The sequence below is a fragment of the Macrotis lagotis genome, chromosome 1 (genome assembly GCF_037893015.1).
Source record: "Macrotis lagotis isolate mMagLag1 chromosome 1, bilby.v1.9.chrom.fasta, whole genome shotgun sequence".
Lineage (NCBI taxonomy): Eukaryota > Metazoa > Chordata > Mammalia > Peramelemorphia > Peramelidae > Macrotis > Macrotis lagotis.
The window spans coordinates 754,675,023-754,696,396 of NC_133658.1; the positions used below are offsets into that span (position 1 = coordinate 754,675,023).

At 37.1% G+C, this 21,374-nt stretch overlaps 1 long non-coding RNA gene and 1 pseudogene across 1 annotated transcript in view; one reads left to right on the plus strand and one right to left on the minus strand.

The window, feature by feature from the left end:
* LOC141487807 (uncharacterized) overlaps positions 1 to 15,687 on the minus strand; it is a 99,835-nt gene extending 84,148 nt beyond the window's left edge. The window contains exon 1 of the long non-coding RNA XR_012468516.1: positions 15,499 to 15,687. This is a non-coding gene — a long non-coding RNA (uncharacterized LOC141487807). The remainder of the gene's footprint in view (positions 1 to 15,498) is intronic.
* Positions 15,688 to 17,848: 2,161 nt separating this feature from the next.
* LOC141506584 (small ribosomal subunit protein eS1 pseudogene) lies at positions 17,849 to 20,670 on the plus strand (annotated as a pseudogene).
* Positions 20,671 to 21,374: the final 704 nt, after the last annotated feature.

Sequence of the window (21,374 nt, forward strand, 5' to 3'; positions counted from 1 at the left end):
CTCATTAATAATGGAGAGAGTGATGGAGCCTGAAATAGGAGAGACAATCTTCTTGTTTGAGAAAAGGCATATGGGCAAAAGACATTTCACAGACACATTGTGAGGCAAAGAGAACTGACTGAAAGGAAGACATGTAGGAGAAAGCAAGATCCCCAAGATTCCTTTGGTTTTCAACTTGCCTTCCTAGAGACCAGGGAATTTTCCCTTAGGTGAAATTAAAAACTCTCACTTGGTTAAGATGAGATAATCTTATTTTCAGTGAGAGAACTCAATAATTTTGTATGTTATCTGCTATAGAATAGTTTCTGTAACTTCTTTAATTTTTGTTAGCTTTCTGCTTAGATAAATAGATTTATTCACTATTCACTATTTGTGATGGTCTTTTGTATAATTAGAATTTGGTGGTAAGGAACCAATTCATCAGTCATAAGCTACATCTTGGGCAGGGAAACTATGGATACCATGATGTACCATGAAACTGACAGGACAGAAGGAAACCTTTTGTTCACCAGGCTCCACATGGACAATTCTTCTGATTTGATTAAGCTTGGTACCACCACTTTATCTGATGCTTGTATAGCCCAATTGATGCAAACTAGGGGTTGTACACTGGAAATTTGAGTTGCTCTCTTCTGATTATTGTCTCTGATGCTCTTCTACTTTCTCTAAAGACAATAAGATTTGATCTAGATGACACAATTTATTGAGACCCAAAATATGAGCATACAATTTTGAGTCCAACCACCAGCACTACTTTGAGGAGTAAACATTGTGAGTATGTATGTGAGTGTGTGCATGTGTGTGTATGTGTGTTTGTGTGTGAATAATACAGAAAAACCCAAGAAACTTGACAACTGTATTCCAGAGATGGAGGAGAATACCAGATGCCTAGTCATTGAAATTAGAAAAAAATGAATTTGTTACCAAAGCCTACATTCTGTTATATTTGTGTGTATTTGGAGAGTAAGGAGGGGATGTTTCTGTTACATTTCTGTCATGCAAAGGAAGATTAGAATAAAGGATACTGAGTAGCAAACAAACAAAAAAAACTTTCCTTTTTTTAAGGGATAGCAATCAAAGAAACATCTCAAACCTAAGAAAAATCATTTTACTTAAATTTTTAATAATTGATAGAGGGAAAGAGAATAGGAAATAAGCATAATTATATTTCTCAACCCCTTCTCTTAGGAAAGAAGAGTGACTAGTCTCATGGTTCCATCTCTGGTTTTACTGCAGACAGAAATCAAAGTCTCCATTGGAGAAGGTGGGCTAAATTCCAGAGGAATTGATTCATGCCTCCCTGTGAGCCATATTTAGAAAAACCATGTGGACATATATCTAAGCTATATGAACAAAATAAATACCCAATATAAGGCTTAGGAAAGTCAAGAATTTGTTGATGTTGGGGTGCCATGCTGGGATTAAAGGAACTTCACAGAATAAGTTAAGCTAGTCAATGCTGAAGGCAATAAGGTCTTTTATTTGACATATTTAATAGAAGGCCCTAAAGAGAAGGTCATATAGCTTTGTTAAAGATTCTAAGTTTCCTTCTTTCCTTTGATAATTCTATCACCCTGAAGCAGCCCCTACTCAGTTCATGACTAGACAATTTTATTTGCCTTCTTATTGGCCTCAATTATCTCTCTACTCTAATGTATCCTCCACTCATCTGCCAAAGAAATTTTCTGAAAGTGCACATTTGATCATGTCCTTTCCCCATCTCACCCACTCCCAACAATAAAAAATAGATATTCCTTATTAGGTGTAGATCAAATAAAAAAAACCCCTTTAGGGGTTACAAAGTTCTTAAGCTTTTTCCTACTTTTTGAAATGCTCTGATACTTCAGTTGCCTCCCCCATACTCTATGATTTGGTAATACTAATTTCCTTACATTTCCTCACAGAAGACATGACATTTTTCAACTCCATGTCTTTTTCATCAACTGTTCTCCCCATTTCTGGAATACTCTTCTCCCCTCCATTTCCTGAATTCTCTGATTTCCTTCAAGTCTCAGTTGAACAACTCTCCTTTAATAATAGTGCCCTCTCTCAGAGATTACTTTCTGTATATATCTTATATATAAAAGTTTGCATGTTATTTTCTGCATTAGAACATGAACTCCTTAAGATCCAGTACTTAGCACATTGCTTAACATATAGTAAATGATTAAAAATACTTGTTGACTTACTCAAAGCATGAAGAGGACAGAAACTGATAATTTCCTCTCCCTTCACACATGGTGTAGGCCTATCACTTCCAAGCTAAGGCAGCTTATTAAACCATATTAGGCCTATGACCAACACCTTATTAAGTGGGACTGGAAAAATATATGGAAGGGTACAAGCAGAAATTTTCTGTCACAATGGTTTTTAGGAAATGGCAGAAAATTGGAGTCCACAATGGTCTTCTAAAAGAAGAATGCTCCCAGGACTTGATACCTGATTACAACAAATTTCAGTGGGATTCCTGAGGCTAACCTTCAGGGCATCTCAGAAAGCAGAACAGCTTATTCAATTCACTTCAGGGGATCTTGGCCACTGTCACAGTCATAGGTGCTGGAAGGTTCTAGAAGGAGGGTTGATTTAGCATCCCTGAGGTCACCAGGAGGGAAACATCAAGCAGTCATGAATTTGGGTTTTCTGGTCTAGAAACAAATATAAGAAGGTTCCAGAAAGAGGGCAACAGGAGTAAGGGGTACCAGGCAAGAAAAGGAAATTTAATTGGGGAAGAGATAGTTTCCTTGATAGAAAAAGATAAGAGCAGAAAGACAGACCTCACCAATCAATAACAGAGAGAACTTCAATAGATGCCTAGCTAATTACAATTCCTCATTCTATTACATCATACTTCAATAATCTTCCATAAACATAAATGATTTAAATGATCAAGGTAAAGGAGAGCAGCTGAAAGAGATCAATTTACTAGGCCTCAGTTTCATCATCTGTAAAATTGACAGTTTTGGACTAGAGCAAGGATTATTAACACATAGGCAATCTGGGTGAAACCTAAGAGCCCTCTCACCAAAATCTCTTTAAAAGCATAACATTTTAAATGCATAAACTTAAATATGTAGGATTTTGCAGGGAATTGATTATCCTGAAATATAGTTAAAACATATCTTTAAATAAGTCCACATACTTTCTGCTTAGAACCCCTGGACTATGATCTTTTCCAACTTTTAACATTGTCCAACTGTACAGCACATCCTAAAGTCACAGATTTTTTTTTCTGGTTTATCACCTCTTTGGGATTTATTATCCTTCCTCTCATTCCTTAGCTTGGATTGAGAGCTAACAATATTGTGCATTTATCTAACCTGAAAAAGACTGAGGTTTAGAGTTCAATAGTGAAGGAAAGCTCAGAGAGAAAACATTCATGCTAAATGCATTTGATTAAGGAATCCCCCAGTTCCACCTGTCTCCCAGGAAAAGAGAACTAGGTATAAATCTGTGAGTCTGTCTGGTTTTTTAGCACCTCAAGAACTGAGAGAGAAACCTATCCCAAAGGAGGAAAGGCTCTGAAGAGAGCTGACAATCTCCTATCAGCAGCACCCTACACAAATCCTGTATCTCAGAGTTAGCACAGAGAAATGTAGTATGCTTCCATTATATTAAACCCAAGTCCCTGTAGGACCAGTGATTGCTGCTAAGAGACCATCTTCCATGGGGAACAACAGCTGTGTTTGCATCAACTGTCTAGGGTGACCTAATACCTCCCAGGAGGCTCGAGGAAGCTAGAAGCTTGGCACCAGCCACCGGGAGGGGCTACAGGAGCTGTGCTTTCAAGGAAAGGAGAATGTTTACTACCAATGTGATCATGCAACAGGGAGCTTGAGACCCATTTGGCTTTTGCTACAGCTGCATAAATACCTGCCATAAACTTTTCTTTCTCTGTGGCCCAAATCCCTGAGAGCAGTTGGCTGTGCTCACAATTCACAATATAGCTAAAACCAGAAAAGAGACTATAAAGATGCCATCTCAGTCTCATTTGTACCAATTCCTGATATACTCAACAAGAAATCCTTTCTTAGTGGAACTGACAGAGAAGTCAGAAGTCAGCCAATGCTGGCAGTCACAAGTAAGGATGGAGACACCAGCGACTGTTTTTAGTGTTTATCCAGGTCCTTTTCCAGAGTAGAAAAATATCTATTTCCTTTGAGAGAGAAGTAGTGTAGAACAGAAGAAGCACTGATCTTTACAAGTCATTCCCCAATTGACAAATGGTCAAAGGATATGAACAATTTTCAAATGAAGAAATTAAAGTTATATATAATCATATAAAAATGTTCGAAATCACTATTGATTAGAGAAATGCAAATTAAAATAACAATGAGGTATCATCTCACAGCTATCAGATTAGCCAAGATGAGGGAAAACAGAAGATGCTCAATGTTAGAGAAGCTGTGGGAGGATTGGGATATTGATGCATTGCTCTGAACAGATCCAACCTTTCTGGAGAGCAATATGGAACTATGCCCAGAGCAATAAAACTGGTCATACCCTTTGACCCAGCAAATCCAATTCTAGGTCTATATTCAGAAGAAATTGTAAAAAATGGGGAAAGTCCTATATGTTTCAAAATATTCTTAGCAGCTCTTTTTGAGGTGGCAAAGAATTGTAAATTGAGGGAATGCCCATCAATTGGGGAATGTCTAAACAAGTGAATATTGTGGAATACTAATGTTCTAAAGAAACCATAAATGGTCAGACTCTAGAGAAGCATGGAATGAATTATAGGATCTGATGCTGAGTGAAGGGAGTAGAACTAAGAGAACAATGTACACATCAACAACATTATGAGATGAACAACCTTGTTGGAAACAGTTCCTCTCAGCAGTCCAGAGATCTAGGACAACTATATCCCTACCCAGAGGAAGAAAAACAAAGCAAAACATACAGGGAAAAAAAACAACCCTTCTGAATCTGATGAACATTTTATAAAAATTATCTCTTGTGTATCTCTTTTTCCTTAATCCTAGTTCCTCATGCTGAAAATTACTAATTTGTAAACATGTTTATCAAAATATGTATGTAAAATGCTAACCTGACTGTTCCCTGCTGAGTGGAGGGGGGTGGAAAGGGAGGGTAAAAAGAAATGTTGTAACTTGGAAATATGCACGTGCATGTGGATGAAAATAAATAAATTAGTTAATTAAAAAAAATTTAAAAGAAGCACTGATCTTAGATACTGGATAACAGGTGTTGACTTTCATCTCCAACACTTACTAACTCTAGAGCTAAGGGCAGGTTGCTTCCCACAGAATGTAAACTCGTTGAAGACAAGAACTATTTGCTTTTTATCTTTGTGTCTCCAGCACCTTACACATAACCCTTGTATATAGTAGGTGCTTAATAAATGTTTAGTAATTGATTATTCTCTTCAAGGCTAGTAATTGTCAGAATTAAGACTCAAATACATATAGATGATTCTAAGGCTAGTTGCTCTATCAACTATATCATAAATGGTTCCTTACTCCTAAACTTTCTTAGTGCTTAAACTCTCCAATCAAGATATGTTTCACATATTCCTAGGATTAAACCTTATGTTACCAGGTTCTACCCCAACTATTCAACTTTGCTACAAAGTAATAATGATAGCTAATCAAGGCTAACTTTTAGGTAGTATTTACTACCAGTTAGTGACTGTACTTAGTATTTTACAATTATTATTACCTTATTTGATCCTCACAAACCTTGAGATCTTTTAAATCCTGAGAGGTAAATATTATTAGTATTCCCATTTTACAGATGAGGAAATTGAGGCAGAGTATGAGTGACTTTCTCAAGGCCACACAGCTAGTAAGTATCTAAAGCCAAATTTGAACTCAGATTGTCCTGACTCAGCCTGGAGTTAGTTCTGTCCACTGTACCACCATAGCTGTACTTTATAAAATAAAGGTTGCTTTAAAAAAATCCTAATAATTACCATAGCATCCTCTGTATCTCTACCCTTCCCTCTCCAAAAGTCATCCCCTAAGACAAATATTACTTTTCTTTTTAGGAGAAAAAAGACCCCTAATCTCTCCTTTTGTGGAATTGGGAGCTACACAGATGTTAGGCAATGCACATGCTTTCAACAAATTTTTTCAAAAAGCTAGATTGGGGATGTCCTAAAATCTCTATTCATTCAAATTCCACTCACTCTACATGATTTTGTTATTTTTTTTTTATTTTTGGTGATTTTTTTGTCTATATTGTTATAGTCATGGCATTTAGAGTTTTCTTTACCTTAGTTTGCATCAGTTCATTTAGATATTTCCAGACTTCTCTGTATTCATCACCCATATTTCTTATATTATAATAATATTCTGTTATACCCAAGTACTACCATTTATTTACCTCAATCCATGGGTAACTACCTTTTTCTGATTCTTAACTATCAACAAAAGTGCTGCTATAAATATTTTAGTGTACATGGGGACAATTTTTTCATATAGATAGTTTCTTTGGGATATGAGCCCAGTATTAGAGCAGCTGATTCAATAGCTATAGACATTTTAATTACTTTATTTGCATAATTCCAAATTGTTTTCTAAAATTGTTGTAACATTGCTAACTCCACCTATAGCGTTTTAGTGTTTCTATCTCCCCAGGACTGCTCCAACATTGATTATTATCATTTTTGCCATTTTTGTCCTTTTGTAAAGTGTGAGGTAAAACCTCAGGCTTGTTTTGGTTTTCCTTTCTCTCTGTATTAGTGATTTGGAGCATTTTTATATGATTATGAACACTTTGCAATTCTTCTTTTGAGAGCTATTTGTTCAAATCTTTTGACCATCTACATGATAATGGTTTCTAAAATTTTAATTAGATAAATAATGCCTACTATATTCTAAAATATCTTAATATAATTTAAATATTTGAATTTTTTAAGAAGATTCTTAAGGAATGACCTATTCTAGAGATTTCTAGATTAGTGTTTTTCTTTAGAAAAGATATTTGAGGGGGGCAGAGCCAAGATGGCAACAATAAAGCATCAAGTCTTAGGCGCTCTCTGATAAAATTCCTAAGCCGGAGGGGTGGCCCACCAGAGGGGTGGCCCACCAGAGCGAAAGAACCTCAGCCTCCCAGAAGCAGCCCCAGGGCACTGGGAGCCACGGCTTACAGCAGCGGCGGAGTCTCCCAAGCTGCACCCCGGGGAACACCAGGCACAAAGTGGGAAAACAGCGGGGGACCTCTGCCAGAGCGAGCACTTGGAGCCCAGCCTTCAGGGCACACAGCAAGCAACCTGGTCTTTCTGCAGCCCTGATCCAGCAACAGAAGCAGGCAGAGCCTGTAAGCAGGATCCCCCAGGGCATGAGCCCATTGAGCTGAGGGAGGGGAGTGAAGAGAGAGAGACTGCAGAGCTTTGTCCTCAGCCCCAGGAACAGGACTCTGGGGCTCTGACCACATTCAGATCCTGATTGCAGTCTAGGCCCCCCCCACCTCAGCCCCATGGCAGAGGGGGGCACATATGGTCATTCACAGACCAGGAAGGAGGACAGAGCCTCACACACTAAGACCCTTGTGGGAGTGTCCCAAAAGATCAGGAAGCACCCCAAAACAGGCACAGGCTGGGAAAAATGAGCAAGCAGAGAAAAAAGAGGAACACAATTGAGAAATATTTTGCAAATGAGCCCAAGAAGGATCAAAACACTCAGTCTGAAGATAAGGAAGCACAAGTTCCTGCATCTAAAGACTCCAAGAAAAACAGAAATTGGGCTCAGGCTATGACAGAGATTAAAATAGATTTTGAGAATCAAATGAGGGAGTTAGAAGAAAAACTGGGAAAAGAAATGAGAGAGATGCAGGAAAAACATGAAAATGAAGTCAGCAGCCTAGTCAAGGAAATCAAAAAAAAAAAAATGCTGAAGAAAATAGCATGCTAAAAACCAGCTTAGGTCAAATGGATAAAACAGTTCAAAAAGTTATGGAGGAGAAGAATGCTTTAAAAAAGCAGAATGGGCCAGATTGGAAAAAGAGATAAGAAAACTCTCTGAGGAGAACAAATCCTTCAGACAAAGAATAGAATTCAGGGAGATTGATGAATTTGCCAGAAATCAGGAATCAATACTTCAAAACCAAAAATATGAAAAATTAGAAGGAAAATATGACATATCTCATTGAAAAAACAACTGATATGGAAAACAGACTTAGGAAAGATAATTTAAAAATTATTGGAATACCTGAAAGTCATGATCAGGAAAAGAGCCTTGACATCATTTTCAAAGAATTACTACAGGAAAATTGCCCTGATATTCTAGAAGCAGAGGGCAAAATAGAAATGGAGAGAATCCACCGATCCCCCTGAGAAAGAGATCCCAAAAAACCAACCCCTAGGAATATCATAGCCAAGTTCCAGAACTCCCAAGTCAAGGAGAAAATATTACAAGCAGCCAGAAGGACACAATTCAAATACCATGGAGCTGCAGTCAGGATCACACAGGACTTAGCAGCAACTACATTGGAAGGTCGTAGGGCTTGGAATAGAACATACCGGAAGGCAAAAGAGCTTGGAATGCAACCGAGAATCAACTACCCAGCAAGGCTGAATGTCCTCTTCAAGGGAAAAAGATGGACTTTCAATGAACCAGGGGAATTTCAAATGTTCCTTTTGGAATGGCCAGAGCTGAACAGAAGGTTTGATCTTCAGATACAGGACTCGGGTGAAGCATAGAGATGGGAGGAGAAGGGGAAAATATGAGGGACTTAATGATGATGAACTGTATGTATTCCTGTATAGAAAAATGACACTGATAATACTCATATGAACCTTCTCAGCTAATAGAGCAGGTAGAGGGAGATTTTATAGTTGAAGCACAGGAGAAAGCTGAATTCGAAGATAAAATATGGTGTAAAAATGGAGTTAATAGAAAAAAAGGGAAATGTAATGGGAGAAAGAAAAAGGAGAGGGGGAATAGGCCAAGATATTTCATATAATAAGACTTTTCTTTATTATAATGAGCTATTGCAATGATATAGAAGGGGGGAAGGCAATGAGGAATGAGGAAAATTTCCCTCTCATCAGAGGTGGCTAGGAGAGGAAACAGCATATATACTCAGTGGGGTATAGGCATTTGGAGTAAGGAGAGGGGGTGACAGGGGGAAGGGGGGGGATGTGAGTGATGGAGGACAGGATGGACCATGGGGGGGGGAGAGTGTTCAGATATAACACATTTTCTTTTTCACTTATTGCAAGGGGCTGGGATTGGATGGCCTGTCCAGGACCACAGGGCCAGGTGGATTCTGGGCCTAAGGGGTGGTATGGGGACTCTGGGCTTCTTGGCCCCAGGGCCAGGGATCTGTCTGCTGTGCTACTCAGCTACCCTACAGCAGAGTCAGAGTGAAAGGAGAGAGAAAATATAGTACATGGTAGTGGAGAAATACCAAAGGAGGGAGTTGTGATCAGCAATGGCAACGTTGGAAAAATATGGAAGTAACTTTTGCCATGGACTAATCATAAAGAATGTGATCCACGCACAACAGAGTTATTGGTGTTAGAACAAAGACTGAAGCACATTTTTTAATATTATTATTATTGGGGGGGGTACAGGGCAAATGGGACTGAGTGGCCTGCCTGGGGCCACATAGCAGGGTGATCCTTGGGTGTCTGAGACCAGATTGGGACCCTGGTGCTCCTGGCTCAAGGGCCAATGCTCTGTCCACCACCCAGCCACCCCTACTATTATTACTATTTTATTTTATTTTGGGTTCTTTTTTCTTTTTTTTTTTTTGTCTCTGCAGGGCAGTGGGGATCGGGTGGCTTGCATGTCACGCAGCTGGGTGACTGTTGGGTGTATGGGGCCGGATGTGGGCTCAGGTGCTCATGGTTCCAGGGCTGGTGCTCTGTTCATTGCACCACCAGGCCATACCTACAATTATTACTATTATTTTTTTTATTTTAATTTTTTTTTCTCTCCCCTTTATCGCTGAAGCAAGTCTATATTTATGGGGGAGGGGGTATCTCATTTACTCTTAAAGAAGAATATTTTACTAATGTAAAAATAACATTAATTGTACAAAATGAGAATAAATATTAAATTAAAAAAGCAAAAAAAAGTTACTCTGTGTTATAAAATTCAAAATAAATAAATAAATTTAAAATTAAAAAAGTTACAAAAAAAAGAAAAGATATTTGAGGGTATTAGGAATTTTCAGTGCTCTTCTAACCATATCACATAGGTAGAAGTCACATCCTCTGACCAGACTAAGAAGGGTTGATCTAGTCAAAATGCATTCTGGCTTTGGACCAGAGCATCCTTTCCCAGGACCTGAACTTTGGAATCAAATCAAGCTTTAATGGACTTTAGTGATCATTACTTCCTTCTTATCCATCCAATGCTGTAAAACAGAAAAGACAGATTTTATTATCCTCATTTTACAGATGAGGAAACTGAGATCAAAAGATTAATAACAATGATAATAATTCATGTTTTATACGAGTTTAATATTTATAAAACATTTTTCTCATGACAGCCATATGAAAGAGGTAACTCAAGCATCATGATCCTCATTTTACATATTAGGAATGTGAGCTCCACAGAGATTTAAATAACTGGCCCAAAGTTATGTAGATTTTAGTCCCAGAATTAGGGGACTTCTAATTCAACATCCTTTCTTCTACTGCCTCTCAGAAGTGGTTCAAGGACTATAAACAAGGTTATCTTTCCTTTAGTGGATATATACTTGAACTGGTTAAGATAAATGAAAATAAATAGTGAAAATAAGATAATAATACTAATTGTAATATTAGTTGACATTTGTATAGATTTTTTTAGGGTTTTTTTGGCAAGGCAAATGGGGTTAAGTGGCTTGCCCAAGGCCACACAGCTAGGTAATTATTAAGTGTCTGAGGTCGAATTTGAACTCAGGTACTCCTGACTCCAGGGCCGGTGCTCTATTCACTGCGCCACCTAGTCGCCCCCCCCATTTGTATATGTTTAAGGTTTGTGAGGAGCTTTATATTATCAATGCCTCTTGTGACTCCTTAAATTCAGTAGCCTCCCCCAGTCACCCATTTTACATTCCTACAGAATTTCACTATGCAAGGACTCACTGCTACATAGCTACTCAAAATCAAATTCTATTAGACTAGAATATGATGTCAAGAGATTAGGAGTAGGCACTCTCCAACTATTCATTCTGTGACTACCTAGCAAACCCATTGCTTCCCTGGGTCAGTATTTGTCCTCCCTCAAAAAGAACTGGGTAGAATAAATGAAAATGGTATAAGTCCATACTGTCAAAGAAATTTCAGAGTTGGAAGAGACTTCACCACTATCTATTTCTAGTGCTCATACAAAATGTACATGTATACAGCATACCCAACAAGTGATTGCCCAGCTGATATTGGCAATTCCAATAAGAGGAAATCTAGAACCTCCTTCCTGAGGAAACCCAACCTCTTTTGGATAACTCAAACACAGGGTAGCTTTTTTCTCTAACCTTGCATTTAGTTTACTTCTTTGCTGCTTCCACCAGTTACTACTAGAGCTTTCTTCTGGGACCAAATAGAAATCCAATCTTTATCTCTTCTCCCCTTGAATGCCTAGGAATGGAAGATCATAGACCTAGACATAGAAAGAACATTGAGGGTCATATAATACAATCATCTATCCTTATTTTGTAGATGAGGAAAATGAGCCCAAAGAATATAAATTACTTTCCCAAGGTCACATTAAGTGGTTGCATCAGAAGCAAGATTTGAAAATAGGTCCTCTTATTCCAGCACCCATGTTTTTTTTTAACAATGTATCATGACAGACAGCGATCATGATTTAACCACACTGCTAAGTCTTAGCTTTTCTAGGCTAGCATTCCTAAATCCTTCTCTCTGTACAATCAACTTTTCTAGCCAATTAAACTTAGATCATCAATGGTAACTATATTTGTGTATCTACTTGAGCCAGTAAAGATTTAAATTGGGGGGGGGGAGGAAATACCTAAAATAGAACTGACCTGGAAAGAGTGTCTTTCAGAAAGAAGTTATGGATGAGAAATAAATGTGGGATATTCCAGTACATTTTATGGTTGTTTCCACTGAAATGAATATCTTTTCAGAGAGTATCTTCAGATTTTTAAAAAATATTTTGGTTTGTTTTTAACATGGCTGATCTCAGAGAGCCCTATCATTGAGTTGTCAGACTCTGATATCCCAGCCTTTACCACAAACAGGAAAGTAACTTTCAATTTACAACAGTTCTATAGGGAACAAGTAACATTTAATGAACAGAACCCAAAACTTGAATTCAAATGATCTAAGTTTGAGCCTCTTTTCTACTGCTCACTAGTTTATTGACTTAGGGCAAGTGGTTTAAAACATGTGAATGGAATTGGGATTTTTTTAAATTACATGCAAAAATAGTTTTCAACCTTCATCCATTTGCAAATTTATGAGTTTCACATTTTTCTAGGACCTTCCCTTCCCTCTTCTCTCTCCAATGTGGAAAAATGTCTGATAAAAGTTGTCATTTCCATATTAGTTCTGTTGTGAAAGAGAAATTAGAACTAAAGAGAAAAAACATAGTAAGAAAGGAAAAAACATAAAAGCTTTAAAAAGTCAATATAATCTTCTTACTCTTCATTCAGACTCCATAGGTTTTTTTTCTGGATGTGGATGACATTTTCTGTAACAGGTCTCTTAGGATTTGATCCTTGATCATTGAATGCTGCATCCATCAGAGTCTCATGTTGTTGTTAATGTGAACAATGTTTTCTTGGTTCTGTTCACTTCAGTCAGCATCAGTTAATGCAAGTCTTTCCATTGTTTCTCTAAAGTCTGCCCACTCATGATTTCTTAAAGAACAATAATTCTCTATAATATTCATATACCATAACGTATTGAGTCATCCTCCCAATTAATAGGCATCTCCTCAATTTCCAACTATAATATTGGATTAATAATTTTTAAATTGCCAGTCATCTATTGTGAGAATCTAGGTAGATAATGTATATGAAGCACTTTGTAACAAGTTAAAGAGATAGGCACCTGTGCTTTGGTTGGTTTTTTGTTTTTGTTTTGGAGCATTTTTTTTGGTATAGAGAATAAGGAATAAACAAATATAAGGAAACTAAATTCTCTCCATAAATTCAAGATGATACCTTCTCTGCCGCTTGTATTCTTAGAAAAGTTCCTACACTACTAAGAAGTAACATGATTACAGTTATCTCCCTTACATGCAAAATAATATAAAAATAAGAGTTATCTGTCTCCTGGAAAGTCACAAGATTTGTTTGTGTTTTGGCAATACATAAGGGTACCCAATTCCATCTTCAAGAAACATTTATTAACACTTTTACTTTGGGCAAAATACAACATTAGGAACCAGAGAAGATAGATTAAATATTAACTAGTCCCTTTCCTCATGGAGTTCACAGTCTAGGAATTGTGAATAAAAATTTGTGCACTGCTAATAAGATGTTCTGATGGGAAGGAAACTGAACTAGAAATGGGGATCTAGGTCCCATTATTCCACTGGATGGTTGAATTCTTATGGGACCACCACTTAACTTCTAAGTCTCAGTGTCATCTGTATAATAGAAAAATTAGTGTGCTGCCAACCTCATAGGGCTGGTGTAGTAAAGAATGAGACAATGTACACAAGGCACTTTGTAAATTGTAAAACACCATGTAAATGTCACCTGTTATAAGTAGTTATAAGTACCATACAGAGGATTCACTACTGGAAAAGATCTGAGGAATCATCTATTCAAAGACTTTATTTTTTAGATGAGGAAATTGAAGCCCAGCAAGCTGAGTTTCACACAATTTGTCAGATCATAGGATCATCGATTTAGAGAAAGGGTGGACCTTAGAGACTGCATTACTCCAACGTTGTCCTTTACAGATTAGGAAACAAGTAACAGAAGATATTAAGTGATTTGTCCAGGTCATATAAGTATTGAGTGATGGAGTCAGGATTTGAACCCTGGGCAGCTAGGTGGAACTGTAGTAGATAGACTGCCAAGCTTGGAGACAGGAAGACTCATGTTCTTTGAACTCAAATCTTGCCTCAGATACTTAACTAGCTGTGTTTCCTTGTTTAAGTAACCCTGTTTGCCTCAATTTCCTCATCTGTAAAAATGAACTGGAGAGGGGTGGCTAGGTGGCACAGTGGATAAAGCACCAGCCCTGGAGTCAGGAGTACCTGGGTTAAAATCTGGTCTCAGACACTTAATAATTACCTAGCTGTGTGGCCTTGGGCAAGCCACTTAACTCCATTTGCCTTGCAAAAGCCTAAAAAATGAACTGGAGAAGGAAATTATTAATCACTCTATTATCTTTGCCAAGAAAATCTCAAATGAAGTCACAAAGAGTTAGACATGAATGGAAAAAAATGACAAAACGACTATAAATACAAGGAGAAAAACTACAGTGGTCTTTTGACTCCAGATCCATTACTTACTCCTTCCACAACAGTACCCTGCCCCTCCCTTCTATGGCATTACACCATCAATGATGTGCTAGTAAATGGTTAACAATCAGCACTCAAAAAAAGTATACATGACACACTTTTAAATTTAATATGCATTATTAACATTTACTCCATCACTTTGTTAAGTCTAATCAATCCACAAAACAATAAATCAAGCCCTGATTTATACTATTTGCAATGTCCAAGATGTAAATCTCACTCAGAAAATCTGACTCTCTCTTACTAGCTAATTTGAGTTGGCTCTAGCATACCCTGCCCCCATACCCTATTACTCATTGACCAACAATCACCCATGAGATTCTCTGCTACTAAAGGTTTCAAAAGATGGGATAGATTTCAAGTACGAAGGGAGAGAGAAAACTTAACTCTTAAAAAATCAGACTAATTGGGGTCCTAGCCTCTGTTTGGAGGTAGTAGTTTCAGCTATCCTTCACCTATGACATTCTCAGCACCTGTGGATGACGAACTTCAGCCCAATTTCACATTGTCATCTGCATACCTTATTGTCTGAAGAGTCCCCACACCCTAGAGATACTCAGCTACAAGAGGTAACTGTAACCTGTAATTTTTCATCTTGGTTAGCAGGTGACAGCCTCCCATAACATGGCATCCATATGGTATCACCCCTTCTGTTGAGCACAATTTTAGGGCAAGATTCGTACTGCTTCTCTCTGTGCTCAAAATAGATACTCAAAATTGGGATAGAATTTACATAAGTTGGCTGGAGAGACTGTGTTCAATTAAAAGGATTTTGTTGCCAAGGTTTTTTTTTTTTTTTAGTTGATACATATGCTCCTTTATTGCAGTCCTATGGGGGGGAGGTTTTTTTTTCCTTCAAAAAAAACAAAAGCAAATAAAAGGGGCATATGGTCCCCAAAGCTAAGTGGCATTTAAGAAAGGAACCCATACTGATCTGCCAAGGGCTCCCAACTGTGAGAACTGGAGGTGCCTAGGGCCCTTCTCCATGTTCCTAGGGAGAATCAGACTTCAGAACTAGAGATACTAAGAAATTTGCGTAATAATAATAATTATGACTCACATTTATAGAGATCTTTACAGTTACTGAGTGTTTTATGGCCATTACCTCACATGTGATCCTCACCACTGTGAGACTGTTGAAGTGTAAGTATGAATATTTTCAGATGACTAACAAGGGAGCTGAGGTTAAGAGAATAAACATTGTAACTTGCCCAAGGTCAAGCAAATAGTAGGGGGCAGAGCTGGAACTCTTCCTCATATGTTTATTCAGGTCTTTGCTCCCAGGAGAACATGATGAGCCCATTTTTTAATCTTTATAGGTTCATTGGAATGTGATGTGCTTACTGTCTCACTCTAGGATACCTCACAATCAGAGCTGAATATGGTCACAATTCCTTGAGTTCTGGTAAGAATAGTTATTATTGGGGTGGCTAGGTGATTCAGTAGATAGAGAACCAGCCCTGGAGTCAGGAGTCCCTGAGTTCAAATCCGGCCTCAGACACTTAATAATTTACCTAGCTGTCCGGCCTTGGGCAAGCCACTTAACCCCATTGCCTTGCAGAAAAAAAAAAACTAAAAAAAAAAAAACCTAATAGTATTTATATGGCATTTTAAGGTTTACAAAATGATTTATTGATATTATCTTACCTGATCTCCACAACTACCTTAAAAAATAGGTACTATATAGCCATTCTCCAATTGATGAACAGTCAAAGGACATAAATAATTAGTTTTCTGAAGAAGAAATAAAAGCTATCTATAGTCATATGAAGAAATAATCTAAATCACTGTTGTTTGTTCTTTGTTCTCAAAAATGGCAATGACATCAGAGATGTGATGTTGTGATATGCAAGTGAATTGGATTTAAGTGAGGGAGGGTTGTGTAAAACAACCTGGAAATATCTAGGACCAGTGGTCATAGGGATCAAGACAACTAGAAATGGCTCTGATATAGTAGGTAACTTTGGCCTTTTAAAGGGAAGAACTTTTAACTCTAAAGAACTATTTATTAGAGAAATGTAAATTAAAACAACTCACTCCTATCACATGACAACAAATGGTAAACTGAAGGAAAAACAGGCATACTAATGAACTGTTCATGGAGTATTGAACTAATCCAACCGTTCCAGTCTATAAAACTGTGCATACCCTTTGACCCCCAAAATACCAAAACTAGGTCTGTATTCCAAAGAGATAAAAGAAAAAGGAAATGGCTCTATGGCACTAAATATATATAAAGCAGCTCTTGTGGTGGTAAGTGATTGGAAATTGAGGGGATGCTCACTAGGACTGGCTAAACAGGTTGCAGCATATGATTGTGATGGAGTACGATCATTGTATAAGAAATGATGATGGGGGTAGATTCAAAAAACTAACATGGCATGATCTGTATGAACTGATGCAAAGTGATGTGAGAATCAACAGAAGATCATCATGTAGCAGTGTTGTAATAATGATCATCAACTGTGATAAATTTGGCTACTCTGATCAATACAATGATCTAGGTAGGACATTTACAAAGGACTCCTGATGAAATGATGTTATCCACCTCCAAAGACAGCACTGATGAACTCTGAGTACAAATTGAAGCATAATTTTCTCACTTTATTTTCTCACTTTTGTGAGAAATATGGGTAATATGGAAATATTTTTTGCATGATTTCATATGTATAATTGATATATTGCTTGCTTTCTCAGTGGGTGGAGAGGAGGTAGGAGGAAGGGAGAGATTTAAAACTCAAAGCTGAAAAATAATATTAAAAATTAGTTAAAATGTTTAAAATATAAGAATGAATGAATGAAAGATGAATGAGTGAAAGGAATAAAGTAGTTCTATAGTCATCTCTATATTATAGATGAGGAAACTGAAACAGACAGAAATAAAGTGATTTGTTCAGCAATAAGTGGGAATAGATTTAAATTAAGATTTTTCTGACTCCAAGTCAGCACTCTATATCCACTATACAACATAACTTTTACTTCTTTACTATCAACTAGGTTTTTCTGTTGTTATTCAGTCATTTTCAATTATGTATAACTCTTTGTGACCCAATTTAGAGTTTTCTTGGCAAAGATACTGGAGTGGTTTGCCATTTCCTTCTCCAGTTCATTTTATAAATGAGGAAATGGAGGCAAACAGAATTAAGTGACTTTCCCAGCTAGTAAGTGTCTGTGATTGGATCTGAAATTGGGAAGATGAGTCTTCTTGACTTCAGGACTGGCACCGTATCCACTGCACCACCAAGCACCTCCCCATCTAGCTTCTCTAGCTCTCTATTAAGGGTATACTGAGATCACCAAATCATACATCTTAGAACTAACAGAGCACTTAAGAGGTTATCTGGTCTACAATCTAATAATCACTCATATTTACAAGCATAGCTCACTTTTATATGGTGTTTTATATGACTTGTGTTTCACATTCATTCTCATTTTGACTTCATACCAGCACTGTGATGGGTGCTATCAAGAGCACCATTTTACAGATGTCAGGAAACAGGCTCATCAAAATTAAGGTATCGCCCAGAGTCACACAGCTAGTAATTATCAGATGCAGATTTTTAAAATTGTGTCCCTGACTCCTAGAACAGAACCTAGTGAATTATTCCATGCTGAATGACTCATGTGACCTTGACCTCTCTGTCATTTGATTTAAGTAATTTGGTTAACTAGTATACAGTTTAAATAAAGAACAGAGTAGTTCTTCAATTGATTCTACTAGAAAGTATGGGGATGAGAAATGCTCCAAGACATTAGACTTGACCCTTTAATCCTCTCTGAGCAAATAAATAAATAAACAAATGAATGAATGAATAATATAAATAAATATATAATGGTAGTAATAATAATAAATAATAATAATAACAATAAAAATTAACCCATAGCACTCAGAATGTCTCAGGCATTGTTCTACATGATTTACAATTCATCATTTGATCCTCACAACAATTCTGAGAGGAAGGAAGCTTTTATATTTTATATTTATAGATTTTATATTTTATCGATGAAGAAACCAAGGCACACACAGTGATTAGGTGACTTGCCTAGGTTCACACAGCTAGCACGTTTCTGAGCCTGGATTTGAACTCAGGTTTCCTTGACTCCAGGGCCTGTGCTCTATCCACTGCACCCCTAACATCTATACGCTAGAAAGTGAGAGCAGATCTCAATCAAGAAACATTTAATAAAAACCTATAATGTGCTTAACACTCTGCTACGTTCTGGGAAACTTAGAGTCAAAAATCAGTACCTTCCTTCAAGGAGTCTACAATCTAAAACAGGTGACAACATTCGAACAAATATATGGAAAGCAAAATATATCAAGAATGAAATAGAACCACAAAGGAGAGGTACTAGAATTTTCAAAAATAGGGTTTTTGTTGGGCCTTAAAGAAAGTCAGTAGGTGGAGCTGAGAAGGTAAAGTATTCCAGGTTGGAGGCACCACCAGACACAAGACAAAGGGAGTGTCTTGTTTATGGAAAAGCCAGAAGGCCAGAGTGGATCACAGTGTATGTAGTAGGGAGTAAAAACTGGAAATGTTGGAGGAAACAGGTTATGAAGAGCTTTGAATGGCAAACAGAATTTTGTAAGTGATCCTGGAGATCATAGGGAATCACTGGAGTTTATTGAACTATTCTAATCTCCCTATCACATAGATGTTGTCATCTGTGTAGGAAGCTGCCTATACCATTCAAAAATTCTAGCATAGTTTGGGACCTTCTCTGAAATGTGAAATCTTAGGGAGCTTCTTAAGACAATGAAAGGTTAAGTAATTTATGAACAGTCACACTGTCAGATGTGAAACTGGACCCCAGGTCTTCCTGATTCTCTCCTTGGTTTTCTGTTCATTGTATCACATCACCTCTCAATTATTACGATTAAATATTTCAACTTATTACATTGTTTCATGTGGTAAATGCAGAATGAATTTCCTCCCTGTTAGAGTTCTTGGGAAAAGGGTCCGCTATGTATAGATGATGAGATTGCTATAAGTCCTTTGTCAGTTGTGTCCTATACTTCACAACCCCATTCAGGTTTTCTTTGACAAAGTTACTGGAGTGGTTTGCTATTTTTCTTCTCCAGCTCATTTTGTAGATGAGAAACTGAAGCAAACAGGGTTAAGTGGCTTTCCCAGGGTCCCGCAGTTTTAAGTATTTGAGCCTGATTTGAACTCCTGTCACCAGGCCCTGTGTTCTATCTACTGCACCATACAGCTGCTCCTCTGTTGGAAATCTAATGTTCTCTCTTTTAATTAGGAATAACTAAATATTACCTTCTTTCAGATGGCAAATTTTTCACTTTTCTTAAACTTCTCAGCTACTGTTGAAGGCAGAATGGAGTAAATAACCATTTAAGGCTCTTTATAGTACTTGTGTTTATATGACCCACTTCTGAGATATAGGAAAATATATCAGAAAAGACAAAGAATTGGAGATCTTGAACTCTAATCCTAGCTTGACCACTATAAACGCTATGTCCTTGAGAAAGCTCTTTGTGCCTCAATTTCTTCATTTGTAAAATGAAGGCATTAGAATAGAAGACCCTTAAAGTCCCTTACAAATCTAATATTCTTTAAAATCCATTGGAATACTATTTTGGCTTTATGAATAAGATAATGATAATTGGTAAGAATAAGTACCTATCCAAAGAGGAGCCAAGAAGAAAGTGCTTGACCTAGTTTGAAGTATTGGTATAATGTCAACGCACCAGATATATCCAATTATTTGCAGGACACTGGTTATATGAACTCAAGGAATGAAAATTGCCTTTTATTGTCTCCAAGGTTGTATTTTTTGAAGTGAGCTTTACTGATCTGGAGAATAATGAGATTACTTTTCATAAGTTCAAAGGGATTCAGGGCAAAAAATTTTTGACTCATTTCCACAGATGGACCTTACCCAGAACAAAATGTGTTCCTTGGTCAAAAAAAATGCAGATCATGATTAAAGCCAATTTGATGTCAGACCTTCCAATGGTTACTTGGTTCACCTCTTCTGAATTGGTTTTACCAAGTATAACAACTAGATCCTTAAGACCTCTTATGCCTAATATGGTGCACTTAATAAGTCCTTCAAATTCATAATATGTTAGTGGAAATTATAACCCTGGAGTTGAAGACAAATAACCTGAAAGAAGGTATCAATTAACTGATTCCAGACAGCTTGTAAAAAGACTTGCCAGTTCATTTACCCATTCCATAATGTATTTGTTCCAAAAGTCAATATGCTCAAGAAACCCAAGTTTAAATTGGGAAATCTAATGGAACTGCATGATTAAGGTGATGACTCTAGAAAATCTTCTGGGGATGAAACAGGCATGAAAAGAGAACAAACTGATGAACAGACATAATTTGTCTAAAATAAAAATTTTTAAAGGTTGAAAAATATCATGGTGTCCTATAATATGATGTAATTTCTTTATTTTTTATCTTTATGACATAAAAATTATCCATTGGTATAATAAAAGCTATTTATAAAGATGTCACTACTGACACACCATTAATCAAAGAGAAACTTTACATTTTGCTTTTAGTGAGGATAGATTTGCATGGAATCCTTTAAGGTAGAATTGGAGCATAATGCATGAGTATTGACTTTAGAGTCAAAAGGCCTGGTTTCTAGACCTGTCTTCACCAGGACTCTAGTTTTTGTAATATCAGGTAAAATTTTGATGAATCCATAAGTGCCATCAGTAGCCAAACCATTTGCCATAGTAAGAAACATATGTCATAGTGATCGATAATATCTGGCTGAAAGAGCAAAAGGCAAAGCACTATGCCAACAATCCTGGCAGGTAAGTTTACTTTGTCCTTATTGATTCATCGAGGGCAAATAGGTAGCAGAGTAGATTAAGTATTGAATCAGCAGGTCTTTTTATTTATTCATCTGTATTTCTCTTTAGTGTTTGTGTATGTGTTATCATTTTCTTTGCAAGCAGAGATTGGTTCATTTTCATCTTTATAATCCCAGTGTCTATGACAG